The 26,660-nt window shown below is 35.9% G+C and overlaps 1 non-coding gene and 1 pseudogene across 1 annotated transcript; both read right to left on the reverse strand.

Moving 5' to 3' along the window:
* Positions 1 to 626: 626 nt before the first annotated feature.
* LOC148164775 (acyl carrier protein, mitochondrial pseudogene) lies at positions 627 to 969 on the reverse strand (annotated as a pseudogene).
* Positions 970 to 24,725: 23,756 nt separating this feature from the next.
* On the reverse strand, positions 24,726 to 24,832 carry LOC114211563 (U6 spliceosomal RNA). The gene has a single exon (XR_003609790.1). It is a non-coding gene; the product is annotated as a U6 spliceosomal RNA (small nuclear RNA).
* Positions 24,833 to 26,660: the final 1,828 nt, after the last annotated feature.

Consider the following 26,660-nt stretch of genomic DNA (forward strand, 5'->3'; position numbering starts at 1 on the left):
ACAAAGTGTCCAGATAAAGTGTCCTACACTTGATACTGATACAGCGTTTTTGAATTCTAAGGTTTGAATTTCATGTGTAAGAAACAATAGAATATACTTATACATAACAAAAGCTCTAAATTTAGACAACATTGGTTGAAGTCTGGGCTTGATCACAAGCTAACATTTTGATGTTTAAAAAAATACATGTGTGGGTCCACTTATATGCAGACTTTTTTTTTTATAAATACAAGACTGTAAGTGTGTTTTCTTTATGATTTTCTTAATAACACGTTGCTTGCTCTAGCTTATATTATTATAATATATAGTACATACAACATATAAAATACGTGTTGATCAATTGTTTATGTTATTGGTAAGGCTTTCAGTCAACAGGAGGCTATTCATAGTTAAATTCTTGTGGAGTCAAAAGTTATATGTGGATTTTTGACTGTGTGGGAGGTCAGCACCCTTAACCTCTGCATAGTTCAGGTTTTTTTTTTTTTTCTTTTTGGCTTTATAGATTTATTTTCAAAGGAAAAAACAGACAGTTTAAATACAAGTCTAAACAGAATTACTCTGTCAAAGGCAGCAATGATGCCAAAATGCGTTCTCACTTCCAGACACTTGCCAGCATCTTCCAACTCTTATCTCAGTGAAAAAAGGGGGTCTGATTTTTCATATACATCCTTCTCATCTGCAGTGTAATCTACAATTTCTTGTGGACACATTAACTTCTCCGCATCTGTATCAGGAATTTCAAATCCAAATTCATCCTCCATGGATGATAATTTCCACTTGGTCCAAACTGTCTAAGCCCAGGTCTTTCATAAATTGGGAATTTACCAAGAGCTTTTCTGGGTCAATCTTGTCATAAAGTTTCAAGACATAAAGAACACGGTCCTTGATCCCCTCTAACGTCAAAGGGGGTGCGTCACTGTACCGGCGGCACTGTATTACTACATTACTTAGTCTCTCCACCCAACCCATTTCCTAATCTAAAATTGGGGATAATGATAATTTCCCTGATACATTATTAAGATTTATATAATACTCCCAAAAAGGAGTTGGAATGGTTCTAGCATAGATATACAAATACATATAGCTATACATATAGATAGATATCGATATAGCATATAGCTTTTAAATATATATATATAGACTTAGCTAACTAATATCAATAGTAGTAATTATTAGTGATCATAAAGTGTTATTAGCTAACATTAGTAGTAATAATTGTAGCATAAGAAAATACTATCTACTGAAAGAAGGACAATAACGATTATCCTCATGATAATAATTTAAGAACTACCAGATATGGGAAGAAGGAACAATAAAATGATAATATTATGATTACTTTGGATGCTCAGGCCAGCATCCATTCTAGAACACCTCATGCTTAAAAAGAGGAATAGAGATTCATTCCCTTAGAATCAAAGAACCCTGCTTCTAGTACTTTAAATTGTATGGCTTTTTTTTTTTAAATTAAGGTCTGAAAGTCTTCTGGATTTTCTATCATTATTTAATGATGGAGCCAGCATTCAGATACTGATTTGAGAAGTCTCTTCTAATGTGTCCCTAGGGCAAATTTGGCTGTGCTGTTCTTTGTGTGGGTTACTACATGGGGTTTTGTTATGCAGGACAGAGATTGAGTTCAACTCCCTCAACACAAAACCCCACTGTACTTCACTTCCTGAATAAAGTCTGACTTAGAGTCTTCAATAAGTGTCAGAATAATTTTTTCAATAAGGTTGCCAACTACAAAGCCAGCAATAGATGAGAATCACTGAATTTAAGAAGGTTTTTTTTTCTAGAGTATTTGTAGTAAAATATTTTCTATTGAAACACATTATCTAGTTTCAATAAACAACCTTTTGAGACATGTGCAGATGTCACCTTAACAAACTCCATTCCTTTGAGGGAAGAAAAAGAAATATATTTTGAAGATGAAAATATGTAACATGTTTCTGTGGTTTAAAAAATAGTAACATGTAGGGGCAGCTGGGTGGCTCAGTCTGTTAAGCATCTCACTCTTGATTTTGGCTCAGGTTCTGTTCTCAGGGTCTGAGATCCAGCCCCATGTCGTCAGACTCCGTGCTCAGCAGGGGGTCTGCTGGAGATTCTCTCTCTCTCCCTCTCTAATGTAAATAAATAAATCTTAAAAAAATAGCAACTATTTTAGAATTAAGCCTGAGAAGTGGTGCTTTGATAGGTTTTCTTTGCTTCACATTGAAACCTCTGACCTAGAAATCTCAGTCCAGAAAGAAACAGACTTGCTTCAACTCTCTTCATGTGTGCATCAGCTCCCTTAGATGTTAAATTATCGGACTTACCAACTTGGCATTGTACTTTGATTCTCTGGATTTCATAAACTGGCTCAACATGAATCACTAGTACATGCACACCTGCCTTCAAAAAATGTAGAACCTTCAAGCACCAGAGGAGAACCCAGAGGTCATATACCAGCAGCGGAAGAGTGAAACCAATAGAGAGAATATGGTGATATCAAGAAAGATGAGAACAGACATTCTGAGAAATAGACTGAAATAGATAAAGTAAGATATTTCTGGGGGAATAAACCCATCACAGAACCACTGAATTTTACAAGCATCATGATCGTCACCATCACCACAGAGTAGTCTGGTGGGGAGATGAGCAGTGATCCTGCTGCCTTGGAAACATAGCCATGCATGTGGTCTAGAAACCATAACCTTGTCCTTAAATTGTATGCCTCAGGAGACTTTTTTATTAAGATACCTTGTTTTTAGTACAATTAAAGCAGTACACTTGAAGTTCGTTTGAGCCCTTGTCTTTTTATTTCCTCTTTCCTCTCTTGTACCAGAAATTTGAGCATTAAATCTCCCTCCATTCCACCTATACACTGAATGGACTTGTCCAGGGTCCTGGAATAGCATTTGCTGCGGGGAATTCAGTGCTGCAGAGTAAAGTTTGTTATTTTGTTCCACATGAGAAGAGCGTGGGAGCTTGAAGCCAGAGACTGGGATGTCAAAGGGTTCCTTCTCTCTTAAACTCGAGAGAAAAAAAGTAGGAAATATAAATAAGAGTTAGGATTGCAGAAAAATATAAGTAAGGAAAAAATAGTATTGCTGACCACTGTAGGCTTACCAAAAGTTGCAAGAACAGAGAAACATTTGGAGAGATATTCAAATATCTGCTAGAGCAGAACAAATTTGTGAATTCCTCAGGGACCTCTCTCTACTGGGACCTCTCCAGAGCTCCCTGGCATTGGTGAAGTTATCTTTTCCCTCCAAGTCACCCATCCTTCCTGCTGTATCATTTGATGCCCTTCCAGGTTGATGTGCCTTGTTTGTTAGATAGTCTCGCCTCTGATAGAAAAATTGTGGGTAGAATTCTTTTACAGAATCACTAAGTAGACAGAAAAACTCATATTCTTACCCAGAGTGCATGTTCTTCTCTGAAGACCTACAAGGCTGCTCAAACCAGTCTCTCACCTTTTGCCATTTCAGATAAGGCTCACACACCCACATCTGTGTCCTCTATGTGCCACAAACACAGTCAAACTAACTATTAATGTCCTAAGAGCATCCCTGGGTTTGAGATGTAGAGAGCTTCTGTGCATCATGGTGAAGGTAAGAGATACACACAACATTTCTACAACAGTTTTTGAAGTAATTCTCACACTAGAATCTCTTATGAAATCCTCTTTAAATGCCCTTTATTATTTTGGGCAAGGTCTGTGTCATTCCTTTCATTAGGGTACATACGTGGTCATTTAACACCTGAAGAGTTGGGATTACATAGGTGTTGATTTTTTTATTTGCTAGGGTTTTCCAGTTGTTTGAAATATTCTACCCCAAGTGATTATGATAATCATATTAAAGAAAGGAAGGGAAGAAAGTATAGAGAGAGGGATGAAGGAAAGGAAGTAAAATAAACAAAATAAGATAAGACGTAAATATGGCCCCAGCACAGATCACATAATTTACAAGACACAGAGCACAACAAATATATAGGGTGCCCTGTTCAAAATTTATTAAAAATTGCAAGATGGCAGGGCGCCTGGGTGGCTCCGTTGGTTAAATGAGCTTTGAATTCTATGTGACTCAGTAGGTCACATATAACCTTACCTGGAATAACAGGAAAAAAATTTAATTATATTAAGGTATCCAAAAATCAGAAAGGAAAATAATGTTACTTACAAATATAAACTTATTTTAACTACAAAATATATTCTGATTTTAACTTAATTTAAATAACTTTAATTTTATTTATGTTCAGAAGTGTTTTAAGGTCGCCATATTTCCCATTCCAATGGTGTTCGTCAAGAAGTACATATTTAGTTGTTTATAAGTTCTATCCATGAAATGTACATCCTAATACAATGACTGTGATATAACTAACAAATCTGAAATTAAAATGTTTTTTTCTTTTTTGTTCTATGCCTGTAATCACTCATTGTCATTTACACATCTTCCTTGCATCCTAGACATACTATATTTAACTTCTGAATAGTCTCAGCTGGAATTTTTGGCTGTGGAAGGCATATAGCCTCCAATAAAAGAAACAGGTAAATCTCCAAGGAAAACTTTTATTACTGAGGAGATATAGTATTCTTAGCTTCTAATACCTTTTCTTAAAGCCCTACAAGCTCAATTTAGAAAAATTATATTTTGCCACGAATGTGACAATTGTTTTCCACCTACAAACATTTTGGTCTTGCTTCCCCTCAGAAATTTTCTCCCTAATGTAATTATTGCTTCTGCTCTACTTGTTCTATTCTTCTCAAGAAAACTCATTTTGGATTTATTGGTTCTTTATTATCTGCCATCTCTCTTAATATCTCACACCTAATATTTTTTTATTCTTTTGCCTTTTCCTAAGATTAATCACATCTGTTGTCTATGTCACTGAATCAGTTACACAGTTACAGGGCACCAGTTTCTTTCTCTTGCAAACGTGCCATAGCTTCCCCATTTCTTTTGCTTTCATTTTAAACTGTACTCTCCCTTTCTGGTATCCTATTTTGTTACCTGAACATTGTTGTTAGGGGTATATGCTGCAGTTTCATAGGACCAACTGTTCTCTCATTCTGTGTTTAAAGCTAAGGATTTGTGAAATTTTCTTCTGCATTGGTCAATAAATCTTTTTAGATGAATGCTATTACTTTTGTTTGTGTATCTTCATGTGTCCGTCCTTTCACTATTTGCTCTCATTTTGAATTGAGTTGGAGTCAACAAGTATGTCTCATGTTTGATTTGTCTCATCATCTAACATCTTTGAGTGTTTAATATTAGCCCAATTTTAAGTTTTTTTAATGATTTGTCTGAATGGTTTGCCCTGCCCTGACACTCTGTATGGTTTTATATTTAACTGTCCGCATTGAACCAGACATCAGATTGATGTCTAAAATTTCCATTCAAACTCTTACTTTCCAGAGTCCTTCACCCAGTGCACTTCCTCATAGAAAAAGGTAATGGCTTCTCGGACTCACTGTATTGCTATCAAGTAATTTGAACTGATGGAAAACACGAACAAAAGATATAAGGTATGCTCTGCTGAAAGGTTTTTGCATTTCTTTCCTCATTAGTACCTCTATTTTTTCATTTTTATTTTTTTATTATTTTTTTAATGGAGACTCCATCTTCCAGGGTGGAAATCACAACTAACATTCCTGCCTTAATACTTCCTTTACTGTCTCCTTTGAATGTTTTGGGAGGGAGTAGGGTATAGTTTTCTGGTATGGGACTTACGTCTTTGAGATATTGAGTACAGAAGATATGGCATGTCTTTCTCACTCTACCCTGCTATATGCTTTTTTTGAGTTGTAATCTTGTTATAGCATTGGAGCAAATGAAATAAATTTTCTTTTATTTTGTATTGCTTTGATCTCTATCAATTCTGCTTAATATATACAGAGGATACTAAAGTTTTCTCTCATTTTCTTATCTTAGTTTCTGATCTAATTTTGCTTGTGTGTGTCTGTTTTCTGTCATCTTTGGCATTTTTAGGAGATAGTGGGATGTGCTTAATTTAAAGTTCCTATATTGACTTCATTACGACTGGTGGTATACAGTGTATAATCTAAGCAATTTTAATGTAGGTGGCATTCACTTGAATGAACATGTAAGTGTAGTTTCTAACATTACATTCCCCAGAAGAGTATATGCATCAGTTGTAGTGAATCATTTGAATCAATTTGATTGTTGCTAGTGGCTATTGTTCAAATTAAAATATTTGGAGATTTTCAAGCATGAGCATGACTTAATCACAGTAAAATTTTAGAAATATTACATTGGCAAAAGTCTGTAGATTAAGGAGCAGAAACAATACAGGTGGAAAGTTCTGTTAGGCTGTATTGGATCAACCCAGAAGATAAGGGCCTAGACCAAGACAGTAGCTGACAGCAATAGAAAGAGAAAATATATTATATGTTAGTAGAATTTTATGATTCATTGCATATGGGAAATGGAAAATAAGTTTATAATAACATAAGTTTTTTTTTAATTCTAAATGATATGTGGGATTAAATAATAAAAGCCCATATGATCCAATATTTTATTATTGAAGTTTTAGTCATTATATTTTCATTCAAGCTGCTATATCACAAAGTACAGAAGGTGGTTTATAAACAACAAAAATTTATTTTTCATTGTTCTGGAGGCTGGAGGTCCAAATCAAGGCATCAGTGTGGTCAGGTTTTAGTGAGAGCCATCTTCTTAGTTGTAGACTGCAGACTTCTTACTATGTCCTCAGGTGATGGAAGCAAGCTCTTTTAAAAGGGCACAATTCCCACTCTTGATAGCTCTATCCTCAAGACCTTATCTATCTTGATTACATCCAAAGGCCCCACCTCCTAATACCATCACATTGAGAGATAGGGTTTTAACATATGAATTTGGGGAAAGGGGACACAAAAATTCAGTCCATAACATACTAATTTTATAAGAACAAGTGTTCAAGAATGTAATTACAAAAACATCTTCGGAGAGCTGTGAAATTCATAAAATTACATCAAGAGAAAAAACAATCTATGGATATATAAAATGCATGATATGATTCATGGTTCCCCTTGGTAATGACTATATAAAGCAAAATATCTAGGAGTTCAGAAAACACACTAATTCTGGTAACAAATTCTTCAATTATTCTTAGAAAGCTAGAGGGTTTCTTTGGGACTTCAATAATTAATCATTGATTAATGACCTGGTCAGGGATTAAAAGAAACTTTGGGCTTTGTTTTATTTAGTTAAGAAAGTAGAATTTTGTTCCAAATTTTATTCTTATAATGTATTTTAGAAGCAGTGCATGATATAATTGTTTGGAATGGTTTTTGACTTAAAATAACAATATTAGTTATGTAGTTATAATTTTTCTTTTAAAAAGTGCTGTTATTGCTTAATAAATTATTAGTTGACATCAGATTTTTATCCATGGCCTAAATCCCATCATGTCAAAAATAAATCCCATGTTTGGTGATGGAAGATGAGATTTTTTTGTGTGTGTGATATGGTTATTTTTCTTTATTTTTAATTTTCTAGCTTAATAGTTTTCCAGAATCTAGAGTTATAGAAGTTATACTTCCAATATGTTCATATCTTAGCCACAGTCACACCTAGGATGATATTGTTGGGATTTAAGAAAGCTCAGTTAATAATACAATCTTTTTCACACTATCTAGTGGATTTGTCTGTGATATTTCTTAGCTCATCATTTTTGCATGGAAAGGACCTTCCATTGGAGTAGTATACTGGGCACAGTCATGCATCTTCACTCACTTCTAGTGGGGAAGAAATAAATTATCTGGTAGATGAATTTGGTAAGATGAACAGAGAATTAATGTTCAAGCCCTTCTGATTTTTTGGGGGGATCTGTCCTCTGCAAATAATTCTGTAATCCTATGGTCTAACTTTCTGAGGTTACAATCATCAAAGTGGATTGAACAATGACTAGAGGTATAATTTTAATTTGAAGATATCCATAGACCTAAACCATATTTTCTGAATACTTTTATTATCATAAAATGCTATTTTCATTTCCAACTGTTTTTCCTGTTTGTCATTTGATTTCAAGCTGGGTGAGGAAAAAAGGAGGGAAACATTATCTATTAAAACCTCAAAACTCCAGCATGTGGCATTTAATTTTAGAACAAAAAAGTCTGTTCTTTTTTCTTGTAGTCCCTTTTCATAAAAATGTACAACTGTTCAGTATAGTCAAATTTGAAAACAAAAAGGAGTAGCACTCTGTTGGAAAAAGCAAATATCAAGGATTAAAAAACATGGGTCTGTCACTTTGTAGTGTCATCACTGGGCACGTATTACTTATGTTCTCTGATTATTGTATTTCTGATAACTTTATTGGTGGGGTTAGTCCAGATGACCATAGGGATTTTGTCCTTTGAAGTCTTTTATAAATATCAATAAAGTCCTTTCTTCAAACAAAAATGAAAGAGCAACCACCCCCCACTGCAAACAAAAGTGAATAAATAATTATTTAAAAATGTAAAAATCTATAGTTTAACAGATAATACTACCAAAGTTCTTGATGTCCAAAATTATGCTTTTAAAATGATAATTTTTAAAATGATGTCCAAATTATTTTTTAAAAATCTACTATATACATTTAACCTATCCAAGATAAACTCATTTTCAGAAGCATGATAATATCCATCCGTGATTTGAACATTATCAAAGTAAGATCACATTTCGAACAACTAAGAGGAGTTTATTTGAGAGCCAAGTAAATGATCCTGAAAATAGCTTTACACCAATGGTTTCAATTGAAATTTAGGACAATAACCTTAATTTCACCAGCTGTTCTTATTGGAATAAAAGTCTCATGAAAAACACAAAGCTGCAAGCAGGGATTTGCAAACACATGTTGTAGGTGGTCAAGCAAGATCTTAAAACAACAAACTTTCTAAATTGAACCAGAATTTTTTTTTTTTAATCTTAGTACATACCACTTTTCCAAGGAAGGAGAAATTGTTGGTGACAGTATAATTTTATGCACACAAAAACTTATAAACTAATATTTAAAGAAACATTGAATATGATTTAGAGTTCAAAGTAACATCTTGTATTTATTTTTCTATTGATACTATTTATGAACGATGAACCAGATTCTGCAATAATCTCAAGCAAGTAATAATTAAAAAAATCTACAGTTTTCAGATATTTTGCTACTTACTTGCATCTCTTCCAAACATATAAAAATATAACTATGTTTGAATATTTAAATAAGGAAATCATTTAATATTTTCTGATCTCCCTTTACATAATCAGAATTCCTTAAGCAAGTGTCAGGATATACACGAAAGACATATTGTAAGTTTAAAATACATAAAAAGCTATAAGTACAAGACTGATTTCTCCTACTTCATCACATATTTAACACCTTCAATTAATACTTTATCTTGTGCATTTTAACCTCTCCTTCTCAACTGTATCCTATCAACAAACACATTAAACTATTTTTAAAATAAACCAGAACACCTTAAAAACTTACCTTTCCTCATTCTAGCAATTGTGCCATTTTGGATTCTCCTTCTCACATGATAATTTGGAAAGTTATCTTCATATGATGCATGCAGTTCATCATTTGCCTTTTACTCTCTGAGTAACCAACCCCTCATCAAGTCCACTCAAGACAATCATACAAGAACATTTCTTTCCAAGATAGTGATTTCCATGTTCCCAAACATGATGACCATATTTCAAAATTCATATCATTAACCTCTCTTCCTCATTCATTGTAACTGGACTTCTCACTGTCTTCTTTTGGATTCTGAGACTCAACAATGTCCACTCTCCATCCATAATCTCTTTGACTTTAATTTGTGTCTTTGATTGGATCTTCCATATTGCCTAATGTCTATGCTTTGACTTTTGCCAGGGCAATATTCTGGGCCCACTCTTTGCCTATCTCTAAAATCTGCCTCTAATGACGTTTTCATGTTTTATTTGTTTTGTATTTTCTAAATATTTTATTTTTATTTATTTTTGTGAGAAAGAAAGAGAGAACGTGTACAAACTGGGGTGGGGGGAGGGCAAAGGGAGAAGCAGACTCCCTGCCTAGTAGGGAGCCTGATGCAGGACTCTATTCCAAGACCCTGGGATGATGATCCAAGCTGAAGGCAGACACTTAACAGACTGAGCCACCCAGGCACCCGGAATTTTCCAGGTTTTAAACTTTCCTTTTCCATGTTTTCAATGGAGTCCATATACTGACAGAATGGAATATTTTAATCTAAATTAACTTCTCTCTAAACATCAGACCTATAAGTGAATCATAGATATATAATACATATCCAATATTGGATACTTGATACTCCTACTTACTTAATGCTCCTTCAAGTTCATTTCAATAAGTGGTTCCACCATATCCCACATTACTCAAGATTGTGTCATGGGAATATTTCTGCACATCTCTAATTTCACTCATGATAAAAGCCAAATACTTTAACAGGGAATACAATATCCTGAATATTATGTTCACTGCCTAACTCAAGACCTTAAAAATCTGCTACATTGAGAATTCTATCTTCACAAAAGTGAAGTAGACATGCTTTTCCCTATTATTTTTGCTAAGTACAACTGCAACCCCTGGACATTGTGTATAACACAAATATAAGAAAACTTTGGAAGAGAGAAAAAACACTAGAGAACTTGGGGTGCAAAGTACAACTCAGTGGTAAACTTCTTGCTTTCTTTTTCCCTGTATATCTCAGACTTGGATATGAAGGGGCCAGCAATCCAGAGACATCAATAGATGCAGACAAAGAAAAAAGGAAAGAAAAAAACAAAAGCCTTGCCAAGAGCCTGCTCTCTCTAGCCAAAGGACCAGGAAAAAAGGAGCGTAACAAGACAGAAAACTCTTAGGCAAGAAATGCTCATTTCAGCCAAATGCCATAGAAAGATGCGTGGTTCTACTCCAACCTATGTCAGCAAATGCCAAGTGGGAAGTTCCTGGATCCCATCCTGCAAAGTTGTAAGAAAGTACTCCCACACTTCTGTCATACTGGTGTCAAGAAGGCCAAGCAGGAGTCAGGACGATCATCTTTGCTGGCTGCTAACAGGCCCTAATCTCCCTCAGTGTCACAGCAAAGCTCAAGAGCAGCCCAGACTTACTACCCCCAACAATAATGAGGTACCTCTGTACCCCACTTGTCATACCAAGAACAAGGGAGATCTCAAACCCGGTGAAAAATGACAATGAGTAGATGCAAAACCTGAGATGACAGAGATGTTAGAATTAAAGCTGTCATGATAAAAATGCTTCAGTGAGCAACTGTGTGCACACATGAAATAATAAAAATTAGAAAGAATCAGAAAAAAAAATATTGGATGTAAAGAACTACCAAATAGAAAATTTCAAACTAAAAATACAATTACCAAAATAGTATTAATAAAAAATCTTAAAAACCTTCATAAATGGAATAAATAGAATATTGGAGGGAACACAGGAAAGACTTGATGAATGGGCAAATGAAGGAAGAGAACTTACCTAATCTGAGCAACAGGGTGTGAAGAGAATGAAAATAAATGAATAAAGCCTTAGGAACCTCTGAGAATATAACAAAAGATCTAGCATTCATGTTTTTGGAGTCCCAGGAAGAAAGGTTAAAAAGGGCAACTTTTATTTTATTTTATTTTTTTTAAGATTTTATTTATTTATTTATTTGAGAGAGAGAGAATGAGAGAGATAGAGAGCATGAGAGGGAAGAGGGTCAGAGGAAGAAGCAGACTCCCCGCCGAGCAGGGAGCCCGATGTGGGACTCGATCCCAGGACTCCAGGATCATGACCTGAGCCGAAGGCAGTCGCTTAACCAACTGAGCCACCCAGGCGCCCCCCAAAAAAAGGGCAAATTTTAAAAGTACTTGAAGAAATGGTGTTTTAAAACTCCCCAAATTTGGAAATGATATAAACCTACAGATTCAAGAAGCTAAACATCAAGACACATTTTAGTAAAATCTTGAAATCTGAAGACAAATGAAAAACAATCTGGAAAGCAACAAGAAAAAAATGACACCTATCCTACAAGAAAAACAAAATTTAAATGACAACAGATTTCTCATCTGAAATTAAGAAGGCCAAAAAGAATAGGATCAAACCTTTTTTTAGGACTGAAGAATAAGTGCTATTCATTCAGAATCTTATACTCAGCAAACATGTACTCCAGAAATGAAGGGGAAATCAATATATCTGCTGTCTACCCTGAAAGAATGACCGAAGGAAGAAGTTCTCTAAACAAAAAATTAAATGATTTTTTTTAAAGGTACATTGGAATGTGAAAATGGAAGAAAGAACATGGTAAGCAAAACTATGCTTAAGTACAAGAGAATTTTCTCTTCTTGAGTTTCTAAATTTTGACATTTGAAGTAAATTGTAACATTGTGTTATGCAGCTCTAAATATATGTATAAGAAATATTTAAAACAATTATATTCTAAAAGTTGGAAGATGAGCAAAGGGATGCAAAGTCAGGTAGCATTTCTATACTTTACTCACACTTAAAATGACACCCCAGCAAATGTAATACCTAGAACAACCACAAAAATCACTAGATAGGTGAAAAATGGAGTCCCCAAAATGTATGAGTAGATCACAATAATGCAAGGAATTGAAAAAAGAAAAAGTATATATAAAATGAACAAACAGAAAACAGAAAAATAAAATGGCAGATGAAAGCACCTACAGATCGGAGGGCGGAGCAAGATGGCGGAGGAGTAGTTGACCCGGATTTCGTCTGGTCTCAGGAATTCAGCTGAATGGGGATCAAACCATTCTGAACACCTACGAACTCAACAGGAGATCGAAGAGGAGAGTAGCAACAACTCTCTGAAGAGAGAAGCGACCACTTTCTGGAAGGTAGGACGTGCGGAGAAGTGAATCCGAGGCGATATTTGGGAGGATAGACGGCGGGGGAGGGGGCCTCCGTTGGCCGCTTCTGGCAAGTGCTAGAGCCGCGGAGCACAAAATCGGACCTTTTAGAAGTCGGCTCCGCTGAGGGACGTCGCTCCAGTGGCTAAGCGGGGGGTGGAAACCTCGCGGGACAGTGTGGTCTCAGGACAATCGGGGTCACAGAAAGACCGGGGGTGCCTGAGTGCGGCAGAGCTCCCAGGGATCGGAGCAGGGAAGCCGGCTGCGGAGATGGAGCCGAGGCGCGGGCTCTCAGCTCGGGGTTGCCATAGACTGTGATCCGCGGCCCAGTCGGGCCACTGCTCCTCCAGCAGGGACCCAACAAGCGGCAGAGCCGGGGAGACCCCCCCCCCGGGGAGGAGGGGCGTGGGAGCGCACCGCAGGGATCTGCTGGGTTTGGAGACTCCACACGGGGTCAGGTGCCAGAGATCGAAACGCTCGGTCACAGGCCGGGTGAGCACGGAGTGCGGCCGGAGACCGGGGAGATGGGAGTAACTGACTGCTTTTCTCTGGGGGCGCACTGAGGAGCGGGGCCCCGAGTTCTCAGCTCCTCCGGGCGGAGATTGGGAAGCCACCATTTTCACTCTCGTCCTCAAATGCGGTGCGGGGAGCTTGCAGGGAACAAAAGCTCCTGAGAGCAAACCCGAGTAGATTGCTTAGCCCGGACCGACAAGGGCAGGGCAATTCCGCCTCCGGCAAAGACATTTGGGAACCAAGGCAACGGCCCCTCCCCCAGAAGATCAGCGCGAACAGCCAGCAAGCCAAGACCAAGTTTACTGATCAAGGTGAATGGGAGAACTCCAGTGCTAGAGGAAGAGTGCACATAGAATTTATGGCTTATTTTACCATGATTCATTAGTTTTTCAAAGTTAATTTTTTAACTGTTTTTTTTTTAATTTTTCTTTTTCCCTTTTTCAAACAACACCTTACCAATTCTTTTAAAAAATTTATTTTTCATTTTTAGAGTCATATATTATCCCTTCATAGTAGTTACTTTTATTTTTGGCATATATATATAACTTGTTCTCTCTTTAAAATTTTGAGATACAGTTTCTTCTCACATATCAAAATATAACCTAAATCACTACTGTATGGTTTTGTTCTAGTCTGCCTGATCACACTCTCTCCCTTTTTTTTTTAAATCTTCTTTCTTTTTTCAAACAACTTCTTATCAATTCCTTTTATAAAACCTTTTATAATTTTAATCTTTACAGTCATCTTCCACCCCTCATTGTATCAACCCTTATTTTGTACATATATAAGTCTTTCTTCCTTTAAAATTTTAGGAGGCACTTTCTTCTAACAGACCAAAATACGCCCAAAATCTAGTGTGTAGCACTGATCTATGCACTAGCCTGATCATATTTGATCATATTTTGTTTTTTGTTTTGTTTTGTTCTGGTCTGTTTGTTTTTATCTTTTTCTTTTTCTTTTTTTTTTCCTCTTTCTTTTTTCTTTCTTTCCCTTTCTTTTCCCTTGGTTTCAGGTCTTTTCTGATTTGTTTAGAGTATATTTCCTGGGGACGTTTTTAACCTGTTAGCATTTTGTTCTCTCATTCATCTATTCTCCTCTAGACAAAATGACAAGATGAAAAAAATCACTTCCGCAAAAAGAACAAGAGGTAGTACCGTCTGCCAGGGACCTACTCAATACGGACATTAGTACAATGTTGGACCTAGAGTTCAGAATCATGACTTTAAAGATACTAGCTGGGCTTGAAAAAAGCATGGGAGTTATTAGAGACACCCTTTCTGGAGAAATAAAAGAACTAAAATCTAACCAAGTCGAAATCAAAAAGGCTATTCATGAGGTGCAATGAAAAATGGGGCACTAACTACTAGGATAAATGAGGCAGAAGAGAGAATCCGCCATATAGAAGACCAAATGATGGAAAATAAAGAGGCTGAGAAAAAGAGAGATAAACAATTACAGGATCATGAGGGCAGAATTCAAGATATAAGTGATGCCATAAGACAAAACAATATTAGAATAATTGGGATCCCAGAAGAAGAAGAAAGAGAGAGAGGGGCAGAAGGTATATTGGAGCAAATTATAGCAGAGAACTTCCCTAATGTGGGGAAGGAAACAGGCATCAAATTCCTGGAGGCACAGAGAACCCCTCTCAAATTCAATAAAAATAGGTCAACACCCTGACATCTAATAGTAAAACTTACGAGTCTCAGAGACAAAGAGAAAATCCTGAAAGCAGCTCAGGAGAAGAGATATGTAACCTACAATGGTAGAAACATTAGATTGGCAACAGAACTATCCAAAGAGACCTGGCAGGCCAGAAAGGACTGGCAGGATATCTTCAGAGCACTAAACGAGAAAAACATGCAGCCAAGAATACTATATCCAGCCAGGCTGTCATTGAAAATAGAAGGAGAGATAAAAAGCTTCCAGGAAAAACAAAAACTAAAGGAATTTGCAAACATGAAACCAGCCCTCCAGGAAATATTGAAAGGGGTCCTCTATGCAAAGAGAGAGCCTAAAAGCAGCATAGACCAGAAAGGAACACAGACAATATACAGTAACAGTCACCCTACAGGCAATACAATGGCACTAAATGCCTATCTTTTAATAGTTACCCTGAATGTAAATGGGCTAAATGCCCCAATCAAAAGGCACAGGCTATCAGATTGGATTAAAAAACAAGACCCATCAAAATGCTGTCTGCAAGAGACTCATTTTAGACCCAAAGACACCCCCAGATTGAAAATGAGGGGGTGGAAAACCATTTACCATGCTAATGAACACCAAAAGAAAGCTGGGGTGGCAATCCTTATATCAGACAAATTAGATTTTAAAACAAAGACTGTAATAAGAGATGAGGAAGGACACTATAGCCTACTTAAAGCGTCTATACAAAAGAAGATCTAACAATTGTAAATATCTATGCCCCTAACATGGGAGCAGCCAATTATATAAGGCAATTAATCACAAAAGCAAAGAAACACATTGACAACAATACAGTAATAGTGAGGGACTTTAACACCCCCCTAACTGAAATGGACAGATCATTTAAGCAAAAAAATCAACAAGGAAGTAAAGACTTTAAATGAAACATTGGACCAAATGGACTTCACAGACATATTCAGAACATTCCATCCCAAAGCAATGGAATACGCATTTTTCTCTAGTGCCCATGGAACATTTTCCAGAATTGATCACATCCTAGGGCACAAATCAGGTCTCAACCGGTACCAAAAGATTGGGATCATTCCCTGCATATTTTCAGACCACAATGCTTTGAAACTAGAACTGAATCACAAGACGAAAGTAGGAAAGAACTAAAATACATGGAGGCTAAAGAGCATCCTACTAAAGAATGAATGGGTCAACCAGGAAATTAAAGAAGAATTAAGAAAATTCATGGAAACCAATGAAAATGAAAATACAACTCTTCAAAATCTTTGGGATACAGCAAAGGCAGTCCTGAGAGGCAAGTATATAGCAATACAAGCCTTTCTCAAGAAACAAGAAAGGTCTCAAATACACAACCTAACCCTACACCTAAAGGAGCTAGAGATAAAAAAGCAAATAAAGCCTAAACCTAGCAGGAGAAGAGAAATAATAAAGATCAGAGCAGATACCAATGAAATAGAAACCAAAAGAACAGTAGAATAGATCAACAAAACTAGGAGCTGGTTCTTTGAAAGAATTAACAAGATTGATAAACCCCTGGCCAGACTTATCAAAAAGAAAAGAGAAATGACCCAAATCAACAAAATCATGAATGAAAGAGGAGAGATCACAACCAACACCAAAGAAACACAAACAATTATAAGAACATATTATGAGCAACTCTATGCCAGCAAATTAGATAACCTGGAAGAAATCCGTGTACTCCTAGATGTGTATCAACTACCAAAATTGAACCAGGAAGAAATAAAAAACCTGAACAGACCTATAACCCCTAAGGAAATTGAAGCAGTCATCAAAAATCTCCCAACAAACAAAAGCCCAGTGCCAGATGGCTTCCCAGGGGAATTCTACCCAACATTTAAAGAGGAATTAATACCTATTCTTCTGAAACTGTTCCAAAAAATAGAAATGGAAGGAAAACTTCCAAACTCATTTTATGAGGCCACCATTTCCTTGATCCCCAAATCAAAGACCCCATCAAAAAGGAGAATTACAGACCAATATCCTTGATGAACATGGATGCAAAAATTCTCACCAAAATACTAACCAATAGGATCCAACAGTCCATTAAAAGGATTATTCACCATGACCAAGTGGGATTTATCCCTGGGCTTCAAGGTTGGTTAAACATCCGCAAATCAATCAACGTGATATAATACATTAAAAAAAGAAAGAACAAGAATCATATGATCCTCTCAATAGATGCAGAAAAAGCATATGATAAAATACAGCATCCTTTCTTGATCAATACTCTTCAGAGTATAGGGGTAGAGGGTATATACTTCAATATCATAAAAGCCATCTATGAAAAACTTACAGCGAATATCATTCTCAATGGGAAAAAGCTGAGAGCTTTCCCCCTAAGGTCAGGAACACAGCAGGGATGTCGACTATCACCACTGCTATTCCAACATATTATTAGAAGTCCTAGCCACAGCAATCAGACAACAAAAAGAAATCAAAGGCATCCAAATCGGCAAAGAGGAAGTCAAACTCTCACTCTTTGCAGATGATAGGATACTGTATATGGAAAACCCAAAAGACTCTACCCCAAAACTCCTAGAACTCATACAGGAATTCAGTAAAGTAGCAGGATATAAAATCAATGCACAGAAATCAGTGGCATTCCTATACACCAACAACAAGACAAGAGAGACAAATCAAGGAGTCAATCTCATTTACAATTGCACCCAAAACCATAAGATACCTAGGAATAAATTTAACCAAAGAGGCAAAGAATCTGTACACAGAAAACTATAAAATACTCATGAAAGAAATTGAAGAAGACACAAAGAAATGGAAAAACGTTCCATGCTCATGGATTAGAAGAACAAACCTTGTGAAGATGTCAATGCTACCTAGAGTAATCTACACATTCAATGCAATCCCCATCAAAACACTATCCACTTTTTTCAAAGAAATGGAACAAATAATCCTAAAATTTGTATGGAACCAGAAGAGACCCCGAATAGACAGAGGAATATTGAAAAAGAAAAGCAAAGCTGGCGGCATCACAATTCCAGACTTCCAGCTCTAATACAAAGCTGTCATCATCAAGACAGTATGGTACTGGCACAAAAACAGACACATAGATCAATGGAACAGAATAGAGAGCCCAGAAATGGACCCTCAACTCTATGGTCAACTAATCTTTGACAAAGCAGGAAAGAATGTCCAATGGCAAAAAGACAGTCTCTTCAACAAATGGTGTTGGGAAAATTGGACAGCCACATGCAGAAGAATGAAACTGGACCATTTCCTTACACCACACACAAAAATAGACTCCAAATGGTTGAAAGACCTAAACGTGAGACAGGAGTCCATCAAAATCCTAAAGGAGAACACAGGTAGCAACCTCTTCGACCTCAGCCGCAGCAACTTCTTCCTAGAAACTTCGCCAAAGGCAAGGGAAGCAAGGGCAGAAATGAACTATTGGCATCTCATCAAGATAAGAAGCTTTTGCACAGCAAAGGAAACAGTCCACAAAACCAAAAGACAACCGACAGAATGGGAGGAAATATTTGCAAATGACATATCAGATAAAGGGCTAGTATCCAAAATCTAAAAAGAACTTATCAAACTCAACACCCAAAGAACAAATAATCCAATCAAGAAATGGGCAGAAGACATGAACAGACAATTTTCCAAAGAAGACATCCAAATGGCCGACAGACACATGAAAAAGTGCTCAACATCACTCAGCATCAGGGAAATCCAAATCAAAACCTCAATGAGATACCACCTCACACCCATCAGAAAGGCCAAAATTAACAAGTCAGGAAATGACAGATGTTGGCGGGGATGTGGAGAAAGGGGAACCCTCCTACACTGCTGGTGGGAATGCAAGCTGGGGCAGTCACTCTGGAAAACACTATGGAGGTTTCTCAAACAGTTGAAAATAGAGCTACCATAGGATCCAGCAATTGCACTACTGGGTATTTACCACAAAGATACAAATGTAGGCATCCGAAGGGGTACGTGCACCCCAATGTTTATAGCAGCACTGTCCACAATAGCCTAACTGTGGAAAGAGCCAAGATGTCCATCAACAGATGAATGGATAAAGAAGAAGTGGTATATATACACAATGGAATATTATGCAGCCATCAAAAGGAATGAGATCTTGCCATTTGCAATGATGTGGATGGAACTGGAGGGTGTTTTGCTGAGTGAAATAAGTCAATCAGAGAAAGACATGTATCATATGACCTCAGTGATATGAGGAATTCTTAATCTCAGGAAACAAACTGAGTGTTGCTGGAGTGATAGGGCGTGGGAGGTTTGGGGTGGCTGGGTGATAGACATTGGGGAGGGTATGTGCTATGGTGAGTGCTGTGAATTGTGCAAGGCTGCTGAATCACAGATCTGTACCTCTGAAACAAATAATGCAATATATGTTAAAAAAAAAAAGAAGAAGATAGCAGGAGGGGAATGATGAAGGGGAGTAAGTCGGAGGGGGAGACAAACCATGGGAGACTATGGACTCTGAAAAACACTCTGAGGGTTCTAGAGGGGAGGGGGGTGGGGGGATGGGTTAGCCTGGTGATGGGTATTAAAGAGGGCACATTCTGCGTTGAGCACTGTGTGTTATCCACAAACAATGAATCATGGAATGCTACATCAAAAACTAATGATGTAATGTATGGTGATTAACATAACAATAAAAATTAAAATAAAAGATAGCTTTTTTACATTACATACATACAGATCATTAAATGCAGATGATCTACATACAATTTAAAAGACAGAAATTGTCAAAACGGATTAGAAATCATAACCCAACCATATGCTGTCTACAAGAAATTCACTTCAAATATACTGATATAGGCAGCTTAAAAGCAAAAGCATGAAAAAAGATATATCATAAAAATATTAGTTAAGACAAAGTAGAGGTGGCTATCTTATACCCAATAAAGCAGATTTCAGAACAAATAAAATTACCAAAGACCAAGAGAAACATTATTTAATGATTAAAAGGGCCAATCAATCAAGAATAGCAATATGCCTCAAATTGTCTAGAGCCAAAAACCAACTGATCGATCAATCTTGACCTGAAGCTAAATCTCACACCTTATTCAAAAATTAACTCAAAATTGATCATGGACTTAAATAAAAAATGAAAAATTGCTGTGGTTTTATTTTTTTATTTTTTATTTTTTTAAAGATTTTATTTATTTATTTATTTGTTAGAGCGAGAATGAGAGAGAGAGAGAATGAGAGAGCACATGAGAGGGTGGAAGGTCAGAGGGAGAAGCAGACTCCACGCTGAGCAGGGAGCCCATTGCGGGACTCGATTCCGGGACTCCAGGATCATGAACTGACCCGAAGGCTGTCGCTTAACCAACTGAGCCACCCAGGTGCCCATTACTGAGGTTTTAAATATTGATCTAGGAGAAAATCTAAGGGTAAACAGAGAGCTCAGTCCTGATACCAAAAGTAGTATCCACTAAAGGAATATTTGACAAATTGGACTGCATCAAAATTTAACATTTTCGTCTTCAAAAGATGCTGTAAGAGGATGGAAAGACAAGTTACAGAGTGGGAGAAAATATTTATAAGCTACATATATATTAACATACTTGTATCTAGAATATATAAAGAATCCTCAACACCCAATTATAAAAATCAATTCAATTTGAATATGAGCAAAAGAAAATATTTTACCAAAGAGGATAAACAGATGGCAAATTAGCACAGGAAGAGATGTTATATATCATTAACCATTTGGGAAATGAAAATTAGGACCGCAATGAGATAGAACTATACACCAGTCTGTATGGTAAAAATAAAAATATACAATCATACAAGTCGAATTTTGGTTGAGGATGTGGGGAAACTAGATAACTCATTCTCTTGCCATTGGGAATGTAAAATGATACAATCCTTCCCCCCAAACGGTAAGTTTTGTTTGTTTATTTGTCTGTTTATTAAACTAAACATGCACTTACCATATAGCACAGCAATTGTACTCCCGGGCATTTATCTGAGAGAAATGGATATGTGCACACAAAAACCCACTCATGAATGTTTGTAGGAGTTTTACAAAAATAGCAAAACTTGAAAATAATTCAGATTTTTTGAATGAATGAATGGCTAAATGAACTGATATATCCATAGCATGGAATACTATTTAAAAATAAAAGGAATGAGCTATTGATACATGAAACAACCTCCCAGAATCTCCCGAGGATTATACTGAGTGAAAAAAAAAAAACAATTGCAAAAAGTTTACATATCATATAATGCCATTTATATCATGCTTCTGAAATAACAAATTATAGAAATACAGAACAAACCAGTAGTTGTTAGGAATGAAGCAGGAGAGTGTGCGAAGGGAAGTAGATGTGGCTATAAAAGGGCAAAATCATTGTGGTGATACAGTATCTTCACTCATCAAAGTCAATATCCTGATTGCGATATCCTTTAACCAGAGTTTAAGATGCCACTATTATAGGAATCTGTATAAAGGATACATAGTATCTCTCTGTATTATTTCTTACAACTACCTTACAATTCTATTTTTTTTTTTTAAATTGCAAGGAATGGAGGAAGGAAAGGAGAGAGGGAGCAAAAAAATGGTTACATACCTGAAAAACATTGACTTGGAGCATTTGGATTTTAGTATCTTAAAAGGCATTATTGTTATATTTCACATCCTATTTTTCATATTAACTCACTGAAATGCAGTGTGTATATTACATTTGTGACAGCTAACGATTTAGACTGGCAACACTTCAAGGGCTTAGTAAACATATGTAGCCAGAGGCTACTGTATTAGAATGTGTGGAAATAGATATTTTATGAATATTTATTAGACCTAAAAGATGGAGGGTGTGAGAGTGAGTGAAAGGAAAAGATGAAAGGAACAGAGAAAATATTTGTAGTGGAAGAGATGGTAGAGATAACAATTTAATACTGGCCATCTGATAATATTGATCAATGGAAAGTGTATGGCACACCTGATAAAGCAATATATTCAAAATATACAAGGAATTTATACAATTCAATGGTAAAAAAATTGATTTAAAAATGGGCAGAGGAACAAAATAGACATTTTTAAAGAAAAACATACAAACGGCTAACAGATTCATGAAAAAGTATTAAACATTACTAATCATCAGGGAAATGCAAATCAGAACCATGATGAGACATCATCTCATAACAGTTAGGATGACTATTGTCAAAAAGACAAGCAATAAGTGTTGCCAAGGGTGCAGCCAAAAGGAAGCCCTTGTGGACTGTTAATGGGAATGTGAATTGGTACAGCCAGTATGAAAAATAGTATGGAAGTCCCTCAAAAAAATTAAAAATAGGACCACTATATGATCTAGCAAATTCAGTTCTGGGTATATATCCAAATGAAGTGAAATCTGGATATTGAAGAGATACCAATGCTCTCGCATTCATTGCAGTATTAATCACAATGGTCAAGATAGGGAAACAACCTAAGGATCTCTCTATGGATGAATGGACAAAGAAAATGTGGTATGTATCTACAATGGATATTATTTAGCCAGAAGAAAGAAGGAAATCTGCCATTTGTAGCAAGATGGGTAGATTTTAAGGACAGTATACTAAATTAAATAAGCCAGACAACCACTGTATCATCTCACCTATATGTATAATTAAAAAAAAAAAAAAAAAAAAAAACTCATGGAAACAGAGAGTAGAATGGTGGTTGCCCCGGGATGGAGAGTGAAGGGAATGGGGAGAGTGTTGATCAAAGAATACAATCTTCTAGTTATAATATGAGTAAGTTGTGGGGATCTAATGTACAACGTGGTGCTTATAATTGACAATACTGTATCATATACTTGAAAGGTGTTAAAAGAGTAGATCTTAAGTGTTTTTATTACAAGAAAGAAATGATAATTGTGACATGACAGAGGTATTAACCAGCTCTACGGTGATCATCCTTCCACATTATATAAGTGTATCAAGTCAACACATTGGACACCTTAAACTTACATAATAGTATATGTCAGTTATATCTCAATAAAGCTGGAGGAAAAGAGAAAGTATAGGCTTTCAGGGACATAAGATGTGGGTATTAAGTCAATTGATTATGTGATTTTGAATACACATTTAGTTAATAAAGCAAATATCAACCTTTTAAATATTGTTTGAGAATGAGATAATACTTAAAAAGAACCTAGCAAAATGTCTGCAATATAATGACCTCTAAATAAATATTGGCTATTATTAGAAATTTTCCTAACTTTGACCAGGAAGCATCCATTCCTACTACATAAGGAAAAACACAAATTGTTCAGAAACACTAATCAAAAATTACATTTTCATAATTTATGTGACAAAATTTAAAAGGATACAATTCCGGAAGTTGAGAGTAGTTATCATGTTTGAAAAAATATTAAATAGAAACACTTAAAAATATGTTGGATTGATTTTTTTTCCAAGTAAAGACAGAAAAATTCCAGAATGCAAAAAAATAAAATAACTAAATTGAAAAGAAACCATCCCAGAGTTTATTTGGACAATACTATATATCTTCCCACACACCAGAGGAAAGAAATGTATCTCCAAAGCTTTAGGAAAGAGTCAGGGGTGAAGATTGTTGATGCATAATGTTCCAAATTACCCTTTTTAAGTGAAGAACACTGAAAGTCATTTTTAGATACTGAATAATTTTACAAGCATCATTATCCTTGTACATTTTCTAAATAATCTGTGCAACTTTGGTCCTCAAACCATATTTGATCATGTCCTATTCAAAAATAAAATTAAAATAAAATTGATTTCATGGCCCTATAAAATGTATTTACTTAAAATTACATATGCATATATTTTGCATAGATGCATATATATATAGTGTACATACAGATTATACATGTTATAGATGCATATATATAATCATTATAGATTATGCATGTTATAAATCAGCAAAAATACAGTAAATAATCTAGATGAACAAATCTGATTATTGAAGGACATTTCCAGTTCCACTGTCACTGATCTCAGGTAAGTTAGTTCTTGTTTTCCCTAACCAAAACAAAACAATTGCATCTTCTGTCTTAAATAAATTCAGGAACATGGTATTGGTGGAATATTTTTCATTTTAGCTTGTGTTACATTCTTCCCAATTCTGCCAATTCCTATCTTCATTTTATCACTTTGTTTGAAGGTATGTTTATCCCTGGTGCCACCTTATGTTAGTCTAGACCTGATAATATGTTAGTGGACAAGTTTTCCTATTGCTGTCCCTACCAAAACTTTTCATCTCCCCAGTTTGCAAACATGTAATCAGATCCCCACTACCCTTACTAAGCATATTTTTACTATATTTCTTTAATCAAAACTCAAGAAAACATTTACCACAAAATTTTTTCCAAAAATAATAATTTTCCTAAGTTTTTAATTTTTATTTCAGTATAGTTAACATAAAATGTTATATTAGTTTCAGGTGCACAATATAGTGATTTGATGATTCTGTACATTACTCAGTGCTCATTATGATAAGCATCCTCTTCAATCCCCATCACCCATTTCACCCATACCCCCACCCAGCTCCCCTCTGGTAACCATCAATTTACTCTCTATAGTTAAGAATCTGTTCTTTGGTTTGTCTTTCTCTCTCTTTTCCTGCCCTTTCCTTGTTTATCATGTTTCTTAAAATCCACATAAGTGAAATCATATGGTATTTGTTTTTCTCTGACTGACCTATTCCACTTAGCATTATATTATAAAAATATGGAACACTTCATGAATTTTCATGTCATCCTTGTGCAAGGACCATGCTAATCGTCTCTATATCATTCCAATTTTAGTATATGTACTGCTGAAGCAAGCACTGTAATTGTTTTTTAAATAAACAAAAATACATGAATTCATGTGTAGTCCAAGTAAACAGCAATGAAAGATCATGTATCTACTTCATGTCTTTGTACATGTAGATTCATTCTTGTTCTATAAAGCTGTCCTTCTGGCTAACACATATCCAGAATCACTCATGTTCTGCAATGATTTCCCTATGGTTATTTATTTTTTGCAGTCAATTTACAATGAAGTAACTCCTCAGCACTTCCTTATATTAGAAATCTGAATCTTCTCGTGCTTTGAAAGCGCTTTCCTCCTACATGATGTAGCAGCTGTTTAGAGAGATTCTTAGACCGTGCTGCATCTTGGAGGGGAGAAGAATAATCCTGGGTACTGTTTTCTCAATTTTCCTGGCAATGAAGACGTGGACTTGGCCTCTGATATACTTGTATGCTTCTATTTCCCTTGCCATGATCTCTTCACCTGTCACAGGATCTCTGCCTCTGACATGCAGTATCTAGTGAGCATCAGGTGCTGAGGAAACTCAGCATGTTTTCAATTTTGGCTGTCAGCAACCACATTAAGGAAAGAAAACAGTGACAGCACAGAAACAATCTGGCATTTTATTTGTCCTTTTTTCTTATGTTCTCGTATGAAGTCATTAAGTCTTTGTCAGGGAAAATGTCATCACTACTCTCGCAAGAGGGCCATGTCAAAAGGGTGTGAACAGATTAAATAATTATTTCTGAGAAAAGGTGCATCACTGTCAAACATAATGTTAAAATTTAACTATGTGTTGCATATATTTAGTTGTGTCTGATGGTTAATATTTTTCTGTGGAAAAAACCACTTGTGAGAATGTTTCATTTCTTTATTTTCTGAAGACTGGCCATGTATCCTCTGCAGTTCCTCATTTAATATCACAGACTCAGAAGCTATGGTGTAAGGAAGACATGTACCCTATAGTCCCATTTGAACACTAATTCATTAGAGGCTTCCCTAATGAGAATACAAGGCACTGAGTTGAATAGATTGATGAATGGAGAAGTGGGCTTTTCTCCTCCTGGATCATGTGGACACTCAGAGTGGTATTTCTACCCACTGACCCCACCACCACCGCACACGACACCCATATCGGTTGAATGAGACCTGTGAATGAGAAAAACAATTTTATTTTATTTTGTTTTGTTTTTGAAATCTCAATTCTTTTTTAATTAAGTTTTTTAATTTTAATTCCAGTATAGTTTACATACAGTGTTATATTAGTTGCGGGTGTACAATGTAATGATTCAACAATTCCATACATTACTCAGTGCTCACCATGATAACAATTTTAAGAAGAATATTGTTCACTAGGAAATTTACCTCACATCATGACAATGAGCTGTCTTTGAGATTTAATTTCATAACCCTCTTCTTGTCAAGCTTTAAATTGAAATTCTCAACCTACTTTTAAGGTGCTTTCTTGTACCAATTGTGTATTCATAGAATTCAGAAGCATATATATGTGTATATATCTTTTAATATTTAAGTATAATAAAGTGTTTATCCATTCGTCTCTCTTTTAAGGGAACTATCAATATCTTGCCTGTCAAAAGGTTAATCTACTATGTAAAATGATTGATCCCACGATATTGTCTACAAAATTAAATATATATCCCTTGTATTCTTCAGCAGAAACTATGATCCCAACAGTCTTCCCCATTTCTTCTTTCAAAACTCTCCTATATTTCTAACATATCTACAAAGCTGGACTATTTGTTATTCCTTAAATGTGCCCTGTATTTTCGGGCGCCTGGTGGCTCAATTGGTTAAGCAACTGCCTTCGGCTCAGGTCATGATCCTGGAGTCCCTGGATGGAGT

Source organism: Eumetopias jubatus, unplaced genomic scaffold, assembly GCF_037043125.1.
Source record: "Eumetopias jubatus isolate StellerSeaLion01/CBP00866 unplaced genomic scaffold, mEumJub1_p1.0 scaffold_3, whole genome shotgun sequence".
Taxonomy (NCBI): domain Eukaryota; kingdom Metazoa; phylum Chordata; class Mammalia; order Carnivora; family Otariidae; genus Eumetopias; species Eumetopias jubatus.